Source organism: Myotis nattereri (genome assembly GCF_964212035.1).
Source record: "Myotis nattereri genome assembly, chromosome: 2".
Taxonomy (NCBI): Eukaryota; Metazoa; Chordata; class Mammalia; order Chiroptera; family Vespertilionidae; genus Myotis; species Myotis nattereri.
The window spans coordinates 148207725-148222193 of record NC_138076.1 but is presented as its reverse complement, the minus strand read 5'-3'; positions in this window follow the sequence as shown (position 1 = coordinate 148222193).

Genomic DNA, 14469 nt, shown 5'->3' with positions numbered 1-14469 from the left:
TAGTGAACACAGATGATATATTATAGACTTGCATACCAGAAACCTATATAATGTTATTAACCAATGTCACCCCAATAAATTCAATTTTTAAAAAATAAAAAGAAAGCTACATATTGGGAGAAAATAACTGCAAATCACTTACCTACCAAATTACTTGCAATCAGGAAACATAAAGAACCTCACAAAACTCAATAGTAAGAAGAGAACAAGACAATTTTAAAATGGGCTTAAGATTTGAACAAACACTATCAAAGATAAAACATATATGGCAAATAATCACATAAAATTTTCCCAATTCTATTATCCAGTAAAGAAATGCATATTAAAATTGTGATATGATACTACTATACACCTCTTGGGTTCGCTAAAATAAAAAATACTAACAGTATGCAGTGCTGGAGAAGATTCAGAACAACAGAAAGTTTTATACCTTGCTGATGGGCATGCAAAATGGCAAAGGCACTATGGAAAATAGTTTGGCAGTTCCTTATAAAGTTAAACATCATATATATATATGTGTGTGTATATATATATATATATATATATATATATATATATATATAATCTCCCACATTCAGAGGCTGTTAAATCCCAAAATCACTTCTACTGTCGTAGTAAACAACCTGCGCCCCTATTTATAATGGTCTGGCCCTCTAGCAACTTCAGCATGAAATTATTGCTAATTTGCCTTCAAACGTCAGGTGGTCATAATAATCTGGCCACTCAGTGTATACTTACCATATAACCCAGCAATTTCATATCTGTGTACTTACCTTAGAGAAATAAAAAACTTATGCTCACACAAAAACCTATAAGCTAATTTCAATGGCTGCTCTAATTGCCCCCAAAAGGAAACAACTCAAGTGTTCTTCAGTAAGTGAATAGATAAACAAACTGTGGTACATCTATACAATACAATATTACTCATCAATAAAGAGGAATGAACTATTGGTCCACACAACTTCGATGAAACTCAAAGGCACTAGGCTGAGTGAAAGAAGACAGTCAAAAAGTCACATACTATATGATTCCATCTATGTAACATTCTCAAAAAGAAAAAAAAAAAACACCTATCGTGATGAAGGACAATAGTTATTAGAGCTTAAGTGTTGGGAGATTAGGAGATAGTGTGAATGAGTTTTTTCTAGTGATCAAACTTTTCTGTATTGTGGTAGTACTTACATGAATCTAAAATTCATAGGCTTATACACCAAAAAAAGTCAATAGATTATACTATATTATGCATACTATATACCATATTTTGTAAGCTACTTTTTTTTTCACTCAAAACTGTATCAAAGCATCCTCTGTTATCACTAAATGTAAATATAAATCATTAAAAATTATTGATAAACTTACAGAAAATAGTTTTAGTGTGTGTGTGGAGTGCGGGGCGGGAAGAAAGCTAGAATTAATTGGATTGAGGAGTGAGTGGGAGATAAAGGAGAAAACATATGAATGACCATTGCAACAAGTTGGTTATGATAAGAGATGACAGTGTGTTAACTGGAAGGGAAGGTAGGGTTAAGGGATTTGGTTCTTTTTTTGAGATAGGAGAGATTTGAGTACATTTAATAAATGAAAGGAAGGAGCCAGCTGAGAAGGAGTGGTTGAAAACTTCGGAGAAAGCAAGAGGAATAATCATTAGACTGAGTTCCCCCAGAAGATCAGAGGAGTGGGATCCAGAGTACAGGCAGGAGGATGAGCTTTGAATGGGAAATTAAAGGGAGGTATTTCTTCTATTATAATACTAAAGCCCAATGCATGAAATTCATACAAGGGTAGGCCTTCCTTTCCCCCGGCTGCCGGCACCAGTATCCCTCTGGCACGCAGGACCCAGGCTTCCCTCCGGGCCACTGGCAGGCACCCGGGACCCAGCTTCCTTGCAGCCCCAACTTTGTCCAGAAGGTCATACAGAAGGTCGTCCAGAAGGTCCTCTGGAAGGACGTTCAGTCTAATTAGCATTACACTTTTATTATTATAGATTCAGATAGGGTATGTGGTGAAATGGCTGTAACCTATAAGGGTTACAGGGAGTAACAAGGAGATAGTAAGATCACACCCAACAAATTTATGGCTTAGAACCTGCAGAGACCAGCTAGATCCAACAAGCAACTAATTTCACCTTACTGTGACCCCTAGTCTCAGTATAGAGACAGAAAGTCCATAAAAGGCCACAAAAGGGCGCACCAGCTCTTCTGAGAAGTCTCCCCTCTCCTCCCTACTAGCAAAGTCCTGGATATTCATCACCCTGATTAAATGCCCTACACCTGGATTAAAAGAGCCTCAATGAAAGAAGTAAATACCATTAGGTGGGTCTGTGAATTAGACTACTTTTCGCACTTAATAAATGCACTTTCACTTTAAAGTTTACACTGGTTCTCCTTTAAATTCTTAACTTCCTGCGTGAAGCTCAGACCAACAGTGAGTTGCAGACCTTGGGGTCTGGGATCCCTGGAGCACCCGCATCACTATGGGGAACGGAGGAGATCTGGGATGTTAATGGTTTTGAAGGTAGAAGCTGAACAAGTTATCTTCTGATGTTTTCTATTTTCTCTGGGTAGGAGGGGATGAAGTCACTTCATAAGAGAGTGAGGACAAGGGAAGAAAGATGGGGGTGGGGTCAGGAGAACAGAAACATTGAAACAGTTTTTGTAAAGATTGAGGGATAAAGTTGATATAAGATGTGTAGTAGAATTTGTCAATTCCATTAAGAGCTCAATGACAATTTTCTCCACCTGGAGGGGATAAAGTGTCTCTCAAAATGTTTAATAAGTAGCTTGTCAAATATACTCATCTGCATTTAAAATAAAAGTACTTTTTATCATAGAAGCAACGTTCATACAAGAATAATCCATTAGGGTGCTCAGAAAATTCCACAACTGAAATTTCAATCTGGATATGACCTTGATAATCTCTGAAGAGATCTTTAACAAAGGAAAGAGAAGTGTATGAAATTACCAACAATTTCTTCTCTAGAAAGGAGACATAAGTGGGTAATAACCCTTGGAAATTTTTATATCAGAAATGATGAGACTCTCATTTGATCTGTAAATGCCTCTCAGGAAAAGTTAAACATACACGGAGAAGCACCAGTGAAAGTTTATATAAAACATGCTTATTAATAGTATTGCCAAACAAAAGAAACATACTTTTGAAAAAAGCAATGAATTAAGAGGTAAGGGACATAGATCATTTAAATTGCCTCCCCACCATGCTTCTCTTGTGGAGGTGAACTTGAGCAATTCTCTTCTTCATCGTTGAGCCTTAGCTATTTTTTCATCAGAAAATGAAGGTTACTCTTACATATCACTAGATTAGAAATGCACTTCAGTAAAAAAGAAGCCCCGATTCACTTAGGCTGCACATGGTGCTGATTTTTTTCCTGAAAAGGTAAGTTTTTCCTTAAGTACAAGGAAAGACCCTTTGGGGACTCCCAGGAGCAGGGATCTCCAGCAGTGATATCCTTGGATGTAAGGGGGCTAATATTAATACTACTAGAGACCTGGTGCTTGAAATTCATGCACTGGGGCGGGGAAAGGAGAGGGTGTCCCTCAGCCCAGCCTGCACCCTCTCCAATCTGGGACCAGGATTGGGCCTAAACTGGCAGTCAGACATCCCTCTCACAATCCGGGACTGCTGGCTTCTAACCGCTTGCCTGCCTGCCTGCCTGATCACACCCAACTGTCCTCCCCTTCCAGCCTGTTTGCTCCCAGCTGCCCTACCCTGCTCGCCTGTTCACCCCCAACTGCCCTCCCTTGCCAACCTGAGAGCCCACAACTGTCCTCCCTGCCAGCCATCTTGTGATGGTGTAAGGCTGCAAGGGCCCGAGGGCCACCTAGGCTTTTATTAGTATAGATTCTTCCAGTTTTTCTGTATCTTTTGGTATCAGTAACCTAAGAGGTCATCAGTACTAATCTCCAGTTAAAAGTACCCACAGAAATTACAGGGAATCTTCCAGATAAACACTCCAGCCTTCCTAAGATGTGCAAATGAGGTCTGTTAGCATAACCTCCCAGGTAGAACTTGCTCATTCCTACTGATCTTAATAGTAACCCACATCAGTGTTTGGAAAAATTCCATTATGATTCTCTCTATAAAAAACCAGTTTTATAAAATTCAGTTTGTGTGCCTGAATTATGTTCCAACGTATATGTCTGTACTTGTATGTACACACATTCGTTTTGTTTTATATCCTGACACCAAACAAGCAATATGACACACAAAAAAATCATCTTCAAACCATTTATTGTCATAAAGAAGTTAAAAAACATTAAAATAAAATGAGGGTCTTTACAAGATAACAATGATTGAATTTACAAAAATTGTAATCATGGCCCTCCCCCCAAAAGACTTGGAGAAGCTTGTATTGAAAGAACAGCTTCTTCGAGGAGTGTTTTTCCTAAAATCTAATTGATGCACTGGTCACAAGATGTGAAAACACAATCCCATGAGGAGGTGCTGTGTCATTCTCTAGTACTATTTAAATGCTGCACATGTTTGGCCAGTGATGTGTCTAGTATATTTACAATAAAGATAAATCAACACCAAAGTCATTAGTCTATTTTTATAGAACTAGCTCCATTTTCCTCTATCTAGGCGAGGACCTGAGTCCTGCAGCAATAAAGAATGATTATAATTAAGGCATCTTGTAAAATTTCCTGCATATTCTTTGATATTTATAGGCCCCATTTTCTAAATATTCCGTTAGAAACTGTGGCTCCTACGCCTGCTACTCTAGGCATCCCTTATTCCTTCCTATTTATCCCACCGATTGAAAGCTGAGCAGTGCAGTGGAAAACTATCTGGGAGTCACAGAATTGACAAGAAAACTCCGCTGTGTGCTCTGTGCTGGGGTAAAATTACAATGAAAGTGTTTCACGTTTCCTGATTTTTACCCGGCTTTAATTGAGTTATTTTTCATTTGGTAGATATATGTTCCAGTATGGAACATAATACAGTTAGGACAGCATCCTGTGGGACAATGTGACTAGACATAGCCAAGAAAAGGAAGTGGGGTTAAGACCAGTGGCCCCAGATTGCTGAAGGAAGTGAGATAGGTCGGTGCAGACTGAAGCTGTCAGCTGCCCCCAGTTCCTGAAGCACTGAGTCTAAGGATGCTCGAGGAGAAGTTGACAGGAGTAAATGCTACTGTCTCCTAAACTCTACGCGGCCATTAATAGAAGACCTCCATCAAGATATGCCCTCTGGGGAAGTGGAGAAAAATGATCCTATGGCAAGAAAGCGGAGAAATGCTAACCTCTGCAGAAATCATAGAATTGAGTTCTCCGTGCACTTACTGAGTAGTAAAGCTGTACATGTGTACAACTGAATTTCTACACATCAGTTATTATTATGCAAACAGCTGAGATGGTATTATTTACAAATAGCTATAGAGATTTAAATCATTTCTTTTTTTTATAGTGGCTGGGCAAGACAAAGAAAAAGAAGTGTTGGCTTTACGAATAATTCTCATAAATAGATGAGGAATTATATTAACACAAAGCATAATGAACATTACAACATAGAAAGAATGAAAATATTGCCACAGTAATGATACTACAGAAACATAAACTCCCAGATATCAGAGCAGGAGGAGGGTGAGGAAGGCGGTCCCAGAGGCCACTTGAAGAGGTCCCTGCCTTGTTCTCCTTTGCCTGCATTGAGAAACCGGAGGGGTACTTGGTAGGCCCTTCAGGTCAACACTTCTACACTCATAATTCTCTGGCAAAATGAACAACATTGCTAGGGAAGGACCATGCAATTAGCAGCCACTTCTCTGGAGTAGATCAGTTTATCACATCTTTTCTAAAATGTAGCCAGTTGAAAAGAGACTGCTCTGCAATGGGAAGCAAGAACTACACTGTTTCACTGGGGTGGAGAGGAAGGAGAAAGTTGGAAATGGAGGATCAGCCTGAGCACATAGTTCCAGAGGGCAACCTTTAAGACCAGAGTCTGGGAGGGCGGGCTGGGGTGGGGGAGGGGGTTGGGAGGGGCTTCCAGCAGGGGGAGCTGATGCTGCAGGGAGAAGTATAGGGGACCAGGGGCACTTTTGCTTCAGGTACACACAGGACAGGCCTAGACTAGAGGCATGGACCCTGCATCCATTGGGAATTTATGCTGACTCAGCAGAACTTAACTGAAGCTAGCACAGGATGCCTGATTCCCAGAATGCACACCTGATTTCATGAAGCACAGCCCTCCCTGCCACACATACACACACACACACACACACACACACACACAAGGTATGTGGGCATGGTCTTCACACTGGAGTCCACAAACCAAGCAACACACTGTTTTCAAGGTGTCTGTGGACATGGAGAGAATCCAGGATCCGAAGTGGGACATTGTGGCCCATTGGATGCTGTCAATTCAGATAGTTTGTAGAGTGGGCTCTAGTTGAAAGACAAAGAAAAAGAAGTGTTGGCTTTATGAATAATTCTCATAAGATTAGGAATTATATTGAAACAGCAAATCCTACCTGAGCCCTGAGACTGAGAGATGAAGGGCTGAGCATGACTGCAGGGCCTCTTAAGTGTTAGAGTATTTTATTCTCTTACTAGAGGCCCAGTGCACTATATTTGTACACTTGGGGGGGCAGTCCCCTCAGCCTGGCCTGTGCCCTTTTGCAGTCCAGGAGCCCTCAAGGGATGTCCAACAGATGGCGGGGAGCGGGCCTAAGCCAGTAGTAGGACATCCTTATTGCTGCCGCAGAGGCAGGCTGCTGTGCTCACCAGCCATCAGCCAGGCTTGTGGCTGAGAGGTGCTTCCCCTTTGGGAGTGCACTGACCACCAGCGGGCAACTCCTGTGTTGAGCGTCTGCCACCTAGTGGTCAGTACACATCATAGCAACCGGTCGTTCCTCCATTCAGTCGATTTGCATATTACCCTTTTATTATATAGGAAGGATATACCTCAGTTTGGAAGACAGAATTTATCCTCTCCAACAAAAACTTGCTAATTATGCCTGAACATTTGTAATTTATAAGGCGAAGGTTCTACTAGTGAAAAATGAGCGCATGCCAATTTCATTTTAGTAGCAGGAACTCTTTACAAAAGAAGGCTTTAAAGTTACTTCTTCTTAAGTTAAGGAAAGGGAGAATTTAAGCAGTAAATAGCAGAGTTGGGATTCAAACCCAGGTAGTCAGATTATAGAGCCTAAATTGTCATTGTTGTTGTTTTTGATTGATTGTTTTTTTACTATGCTACATGAGTGAGAGCATATTTTTGCTGTTTCTAAAGTACAAGCATGTCATTTCAAAACATACTTTCTATCCTAACTTGTGAAATGATTATCTTATAGAAGCACCTGGTAGAGTTTAAAACATCATAGGGATTTAGGAAATACCCATTTATATTTCCCTTCATTTCCTTTAATGAAATCTATTTGTCACCATGCTAAATCCAATGTTTATCTTGAAAGGAGATCCTGTTCTTATATTTTCATAGCTTCATTTAGTGCTCAGGTTTAGAGTAACAAGCAGCATGGTAATATTTATAATTTAAACACTCTAAATATCAGGCATTTCCCGTTTGTGGAAGCAAATCACTCAGAACTAACCAGTGGACATCTGATGGGAAATCCTGATGCTCTGGAGGTATCCAGGGAGAGCCATGGCCCTGAGAATTCCATAGCTTCTTAACTGCTGGGGACTATTTAGAGCAGTGGTTCTCAACCTTCCTAATGCCGTGACCCTTTAATACAGTTCCTCATGTTGCGGTAACCCCCAACCATAAAATTATGTTTGTTGCTACTTCATAACTGCAATTTTGCTACTGTTATGGATCGTAATGTAAATACATGATATGCAGGATGTATTTACGTGACCCCTGTGAAAGGGTCATTTGACCCCCAAAGGGGTCGTGACCCACAGGTTGAGAACCACCGATTTAGAGGCACTGAAAGAGCTGCCTGACTGTGAACTTGGATTTGCATAGAGGAGGGCAGCAGCATGGAAAAGTTTCCACAATTGAATTATGAGTTTTCTGATGGACTCGAGTCTCCACCAGAGTCAGATTGGGGCCCTACATAGGCCGCCTGAGATAAACTCAGAATTCCAGAAGAGTCTTGGCCAATCAGGTGCAGCTGGGTAGCTGGCCAGGATATTGGGGAGGGATTAGTAGTTGCACGGACAGGTTGAAGCTGTGTTTGACCATCCCCAATATAGGGTCTTCCCGTCTCCATGCCCCTCCCTTTACATTCAAACGGCCCTGGTTCGTCAGTGTTCACAGAACCACATGCAGCCTCCCAGGTGAACCTGGAGCCCAGTGGTCCGGAAGCTCCATGGGCTGCACAGAGTGAGCAGGAGAAAGTCAGCTGGTCAGCAGAGGAGAAGCACTGCCAGAGCGGTGAGCCCACAGGAGGCCTGGGCATCTGCACTGCAGGCCCGCCACATGCAGGAACCGCTCACACTGTGTGGGTCCCTAGAGAGACTAATTAGGGAGGTGGTTCCTCAGACAAGTCTGGACTACTTGCTAAGCCACAAAGTACCATAGGAACTAGATCATTCAGATTTATGTAAATGTACTTATGTGCACATTTTCACTGACCATCAGGTAAACACCAGGAGACATCGTATTGCACATTCATTTAAATAGGGATTTGCTAAAGATAAGATGCTAGACACCATGTTTATTTGTTTGTTTTTAAAATCTTTATTGTTGAAAATATTACATATGTCTCCCTGCTTCCCCCATTGACTTCACCTAGCCAACTCCACCCCCTACCCAGGCCTTCACCACCCTATTGTCTCTGTCCAGGGGTGAGGCATAAATGCATATAAGTTCTTTGATTGATCTCTTCCTGCCCATTCACCCTCCCCATTTTCCCTCTGAGATTCAACAGTCTGTTCCATGCTTCCATGTCTCTGGATCTATTAACATCATGTTTAAATGGAGCTTTTAACTAAGGCATTGGGAAAAGGATTTGAGGAACACTGAATGTGGTATTTATTTCAGTGCAATTAAAAAATATTGTCTAGACTGTTGCTTCATGTAAAAAGATAGTTTTGCTTTGTTGTTGGTCCATTCTGCTGCAATTTTACTGGACATAAACATCTTAATGAATTGAAATGGAGTGAGATTTGATTATGAGGAAAATCTAGAATAGTCATTATGAGTAAAAATGATTTAAATGGAAAGTGCTAATATTCATTATAAATTTGCTAATTGTCATTCTGTGGCAAATACTATTACAATAATGACACTCATAGTCACATTATTTTGTGAATAAACATTAGGAAACTTGATCATAAAATCATATTTTACCATTAAATAGTTTTCTTCAAAGCTATTAAAATCTTCTACACTAAGTGTGTCAGCGTTTGTAAGTTCTTTGAAGATGAGGAATGCACTTCTAGGCCAAAATCCCCTTTTAAAGGAAAAAAAATGTTTTTCTATCTTTTGACTTTACAAATAGCTTTTAAAAGGTTTAGCAATAAACTTACCATAAAACATAACACCCATGTTATCATTAATACCAATGGCAATAAATGGGCTTTTGATGTGTGATCCCATAATCTCATAAAAGTGGCTTTTTATAATTCATAAACCAGTCTCCATTCTTCAGGTATAAGCATGTCTCCCATAAGAAAAATGTGTGGGATCCAAAAACTTAATGGTTCTATAAAAACTTTGTCTATACATAAAAAAGAGAAAGAAACTATACAACCATTCAAATACTCAGAAATTTTCTATAAATTTGGGGGAGCAAGGCAGGGTTAGATTTTTATCATCTTGATTTATTAAACCCACTATCTCACACCCCCACCTGATTATGAATGTGTAAGGGGCTCATGTTTGTTATTAACGTATCCTATATAATAAAAGCCTAATATGCTAAGCATCTGGTTGTCCGTTCAACAAATCAAAGCGTAATATGCTAATGATATGCTAAGGCCACTCAACTGCTTGCTATGACGTGTATTGACCACCAGGGGACAGACGCTCTGACTGGTAGGTTAGCTTGCTGCTGGGGTCCGGCTGATTGGAACTGAGTGAGACAGGTTGGACATGCCCTGGATCCCTCCTGTGCTCCCTCTCTTATTGGCCAACCTCCCGCATCCCTCCTCGGCCCCAGTCGTGCACCAGTGAGGTCCCTCAGCCTGGCCTGCACCCTCTCGCAAACCGGGACCCCTTGGGGGGAATGTCAGAGAACCAGTTTTTGCCCAATCCCACAGGCCAGGCCGAGGGACCCCACTGGTGCACAAATTCGTGCACTGGGCCTCTAGTAGATAATAATCAATAATCAGGGTTAGGACTTTGGGATCTATTACTTCGTATATAGATATCGAATTACATACCTTCCTATACTTTATCTGATTGTTTAATCTCTTTAAAATAAGAGCATTTACCTCATTTCCATCCTGAAATAAAAGTAGAAAATCATATAAGAATATCGCTCTGTCTAGTAGAAGTTCAACACACAACTCCACTACAACTAGCATTGTGCCCATGGAACACAAATTTATCTTAGAAATTATGTCCAAATGGAAGTTTTCTGTCCCATTCACACGTCTTTGTAATCAGCAAATGTAAGTTGGATGGAAAGAGCAGCAGTAAAGTTAATTTTACTTTTTATAATCATGAAAATGAGATATAATCCTTTTATCAATGTAAATTAACCTATATATATAAAAGCCTAATATACAAAAGTGTCCCCTTGGGAGATTGACCAACCAGGAGTTCGACACTCACTATGACGTGTGCTGACCACCAGGGGGTGGTGTGGAATGAAGGAAGGCCCTGGCCGGCAGCTGGTAGCTGGCAGCTGGGGAAGGGAGGCCCCTGCCGGCAGCCAGCAGCCACTAGAGACCCTACCCATGCACAATTTCGTGCACTGGACCTCTAGTTTATTATAATTTATTTTGCCAACTACATCTTGAATACATTTATTCATTCATTGAACATTTTTGGATGGTTTTCTAGGTAACAAGAATAATTCTAGGGAATGGGTATATGGAGATAAAAGCTACAATTCTGTTATTGCCTTCAAAAAGTTTTAATATTCAGGTTAAATACATTAATAGAGGAATATGAAGGGCCCCAAAGAAAAAACCTAGGAAAGATACTTGCATGAGGTGGGTGTCAAAGGAAGGGTTCTTGCCGAAACCGGTTTGGCTCAGTGGATAGAGCGTCGGCCTGCGGACTGAAGGGTTCCGGGTTTGATTCCGGTCAAGGGCATGTACCTTGGTTGCGGGCACATCCCCAGTAGGGGGTGTGCAGGAGGCGGCTGATCGATGTTTCTCTCTCATCGATGTTTCTGACTCTCTATCCCTCTCCCTTCCTCTCTATAAAAAATCAATAAAATATATTTTTTTTTTAAAAAAAGGAAAGGTTCTTATAGTAGGCAATGCCTGGCCAAGATTTGAAATTGGAAAAAGAGTTACCTTGAAAAAGAAGTGGAATATGGGTATTTAATATAGATGGATCAGTATGTGACAAGGATGAGAGGCATGGCAAATCTAAAGAAATTTGATCTCAGATGATAACAGTGTGCAAAGGAGGACATGATGACAAGAAATAAGGATGGAGATAGGGAAGATGTGATGGTGAAAGACTTTGCCATGAAAATGAGTTTGGGATTCATTCTATGAGAAAAGGAAATAGCTGTATTAAAAATTTTTACAAAGAGAGAATATGATATTAAAAAGTATGCTTTTTAGAGCTTCACCTCAGATATTATGAGGAAGGATGGATTTCATAGTAGGTTATAGTAAGATATTATAAGAGAAAAAAGGGCCGAAACCGGTTTGGCTCAGTGGATAGAGCATCAGCCTGCAGACTGAAAGGTCCCAGGTTCGATTCCGGTCAAGGGCATGTACCTTGGTTGCGTGCACATCCCCAGTAGGAGATGTGCAGGAGGCAGCTGATCGATGTTTCTCTCTCATCGATGTTTCTAACTCTCTATCTCTCTCCCTTCCTCTCTGTAAAAAATCAATAAAATATATTTAAAAAAAAAAAAAAAAGAGAAAAAAGGACCCATCCTAAGGCAGTAATGTGGGCATGAGAACGGATTAGACTTGGTGAGAAGACTTGGTGATCTTTTGAATGAAAGGAGCAAAGGAAGCGTACAGAATTAGTTACTTTGGGGGATTCTGGTGTTACAATGATAGAAAACATGGAAATAAGAGCAATTGTGATGGGAAGTGCTGAGTATTAACAATTGGATATAAGATGCTTGTGGGATATTCCACGACTCCTGTGTAGCTGTAATTATAGAACTGGAGTTCAGGAGAATATCTCAGATGGAAATATAGTTTAGGAATCTTTGGTCTGTAGGTCTGAATGTAATTATCCAGGGAGACTGTATAGAGATAAAAGAAGAAAATACCAAAGATACATAAATTCTAGAGAGCACTAACCATTAAATAATGCTTTGAGGCGAGGCCGACCTAAAAGTCGGAACTGAGGAGTTGGGTGTGGCTAGTGAGTAATGCTGGAAATGCAAGGAAGCAGTGGCTATGCATGGAAATCAGAGAGGAGGATTTTCAAAACTCAGAAAGTGATCAAATTAGATAAATGCCATAAGTATTTATTTGTAAGAAGAAGATAATAGCTGGTCATCTTACTTATGTTCAAAAGTTGGATGACAGGATAAAGACTAGAGTTGGTAAAGAACCAGATGAGAAACAAAGAAAAGATACTGATATGGATGATGCATCCCAAAGTTTTTATAAGATGCTTGTCAGAGTGTGACCTCCAACAGAATATGCAACTCCATTGTGCTAGGAATGTGTGATCTCCAATGTACAAATACCGTATGCCTTAAGTGCCAAAGACAGACATGTCTGCCCTAGTGCCTGAAATCCTCCTTGTCAGTTAGCTACATGAACACTTTCATGTTGCTATAGACATTCCTATACTATAAGGCATTTTCCTGAGAAGTGAAAATGTAACCAACCAGCCAGGCATTTGGGCTGTGCATCGGGCAATCAGTTCGAAGGGCTTTGCCACTGAGTTGATGAGTATTTGTGGTCTCTTGCAAGTCCCTCCCTGTTGCCCTTCAGTTCACAATCACAGCAAAGTCTGTTGGAGATATTATGTCCCTGGGCTTGCAAGGCTCCTGTGGAACAACTTGAGTTTGGGATAAATAAGTCACGAGGAAATTCATTCTGGAAATGGCTTAAGTGTCTTGCATAGGTGCCAAGAAGTATTTAAATGCAAAAAGAAGAGACCAGAAATATCCCTGTGCTGTCTTCATGTATTCAATGTATTTATTTAATCTTTGGTAGCTTTTACACTAGCTCTGCTGCCAGATGGTAGGCTGGGCAGAATATGCAATACAGTAGTACATGAAATAGACAAATACCTGTGCCTTCAGGAGCTTATATTTTAATGGGTAGAACGGGAGCCACAATAAAAACAAATAAGTAAATATTGGGTGTTGTAGGTGGTGAAAGACATCAGGGGGAAAAAGAAAAGTATGGAAGGGATATTGGAATTTTGGGGAGGGGGAAATGTGAAATATTAATAGGAGAGTGAGTGAGGGTCTCACTTTGAGTAAAGACTGAAATTGAAGGATTAAGCCAACAGAAAAAAACCTGGAGGAAAAGTGTTTCAAGCAAAGAAGAAGCAAAACATATGAGGTAGGCAACAAAAAAATGCAGGAGAGTAACAAAAAAGAGGAGAGTAGTGAGAGATAATATCAGAGAGATAATGGGGAGAGAGAACACAGTAGGACCTGAGCCATTATAAGGACTGTATTGAGTTATTTTGAACAGGAAAAACTGATTCTGTAATTTTAAGGGACTCTTCATTGAGAAAAGACATCTTAATCTTAAAGAATAACATACAATTTTCCTATCACTCCACCCTTTCTTTTGAAGGTGATGCTTCTACAAATGACCTCCCCAGTCTGCCTGGTTCCATCATAGAAACCGTCCTTCTCAAAGAAGAGAGAAACTGACTATGCATTTCTCTGAGAATGAAGGGGCATCTTCAGAAAATACACTGAAGGTCATCTTTGTGCCTTCCAGAAAGGCTGATATTGAGAACAATGTGGAAATTTGAAACAACCTTTTCTAGAACCAGAAGAGGAGTAAAACAATGAAATCAGTTCTGTATCTGTGGTTTTTTTTAAGTGAAATATTCACTAAATAAATAAAGCTTTCACATGGGAATTTTTAAGATATCGCAAGACCTTAACTCCTTTGCAACTAAAATACTACCAAATAAATGTCTCCTGAAACAGAACATGGTTCTTTGGGCAAAGGCAGAGAACAAGCCCTGAAGAAAATAAGCTCCCTGTGGATCTAGTGTATTGGGGTAGCTTTAGTTGCCTTCTTGAATGCTCTTGAAGAGGCCTTTTCCGCTGGAGTTAATGTATCACTACGTTGGTTCACAGAAGGAGGAAAGAATGAGGAGAGTTAGGTACCAGTAATTTGTCTCCGGGAACTCACTGTCGGTCTCCCCTATCAGAACCAGTGTATGATGTTATAAGGACGCAGTCACAGCCCGTGACACCTG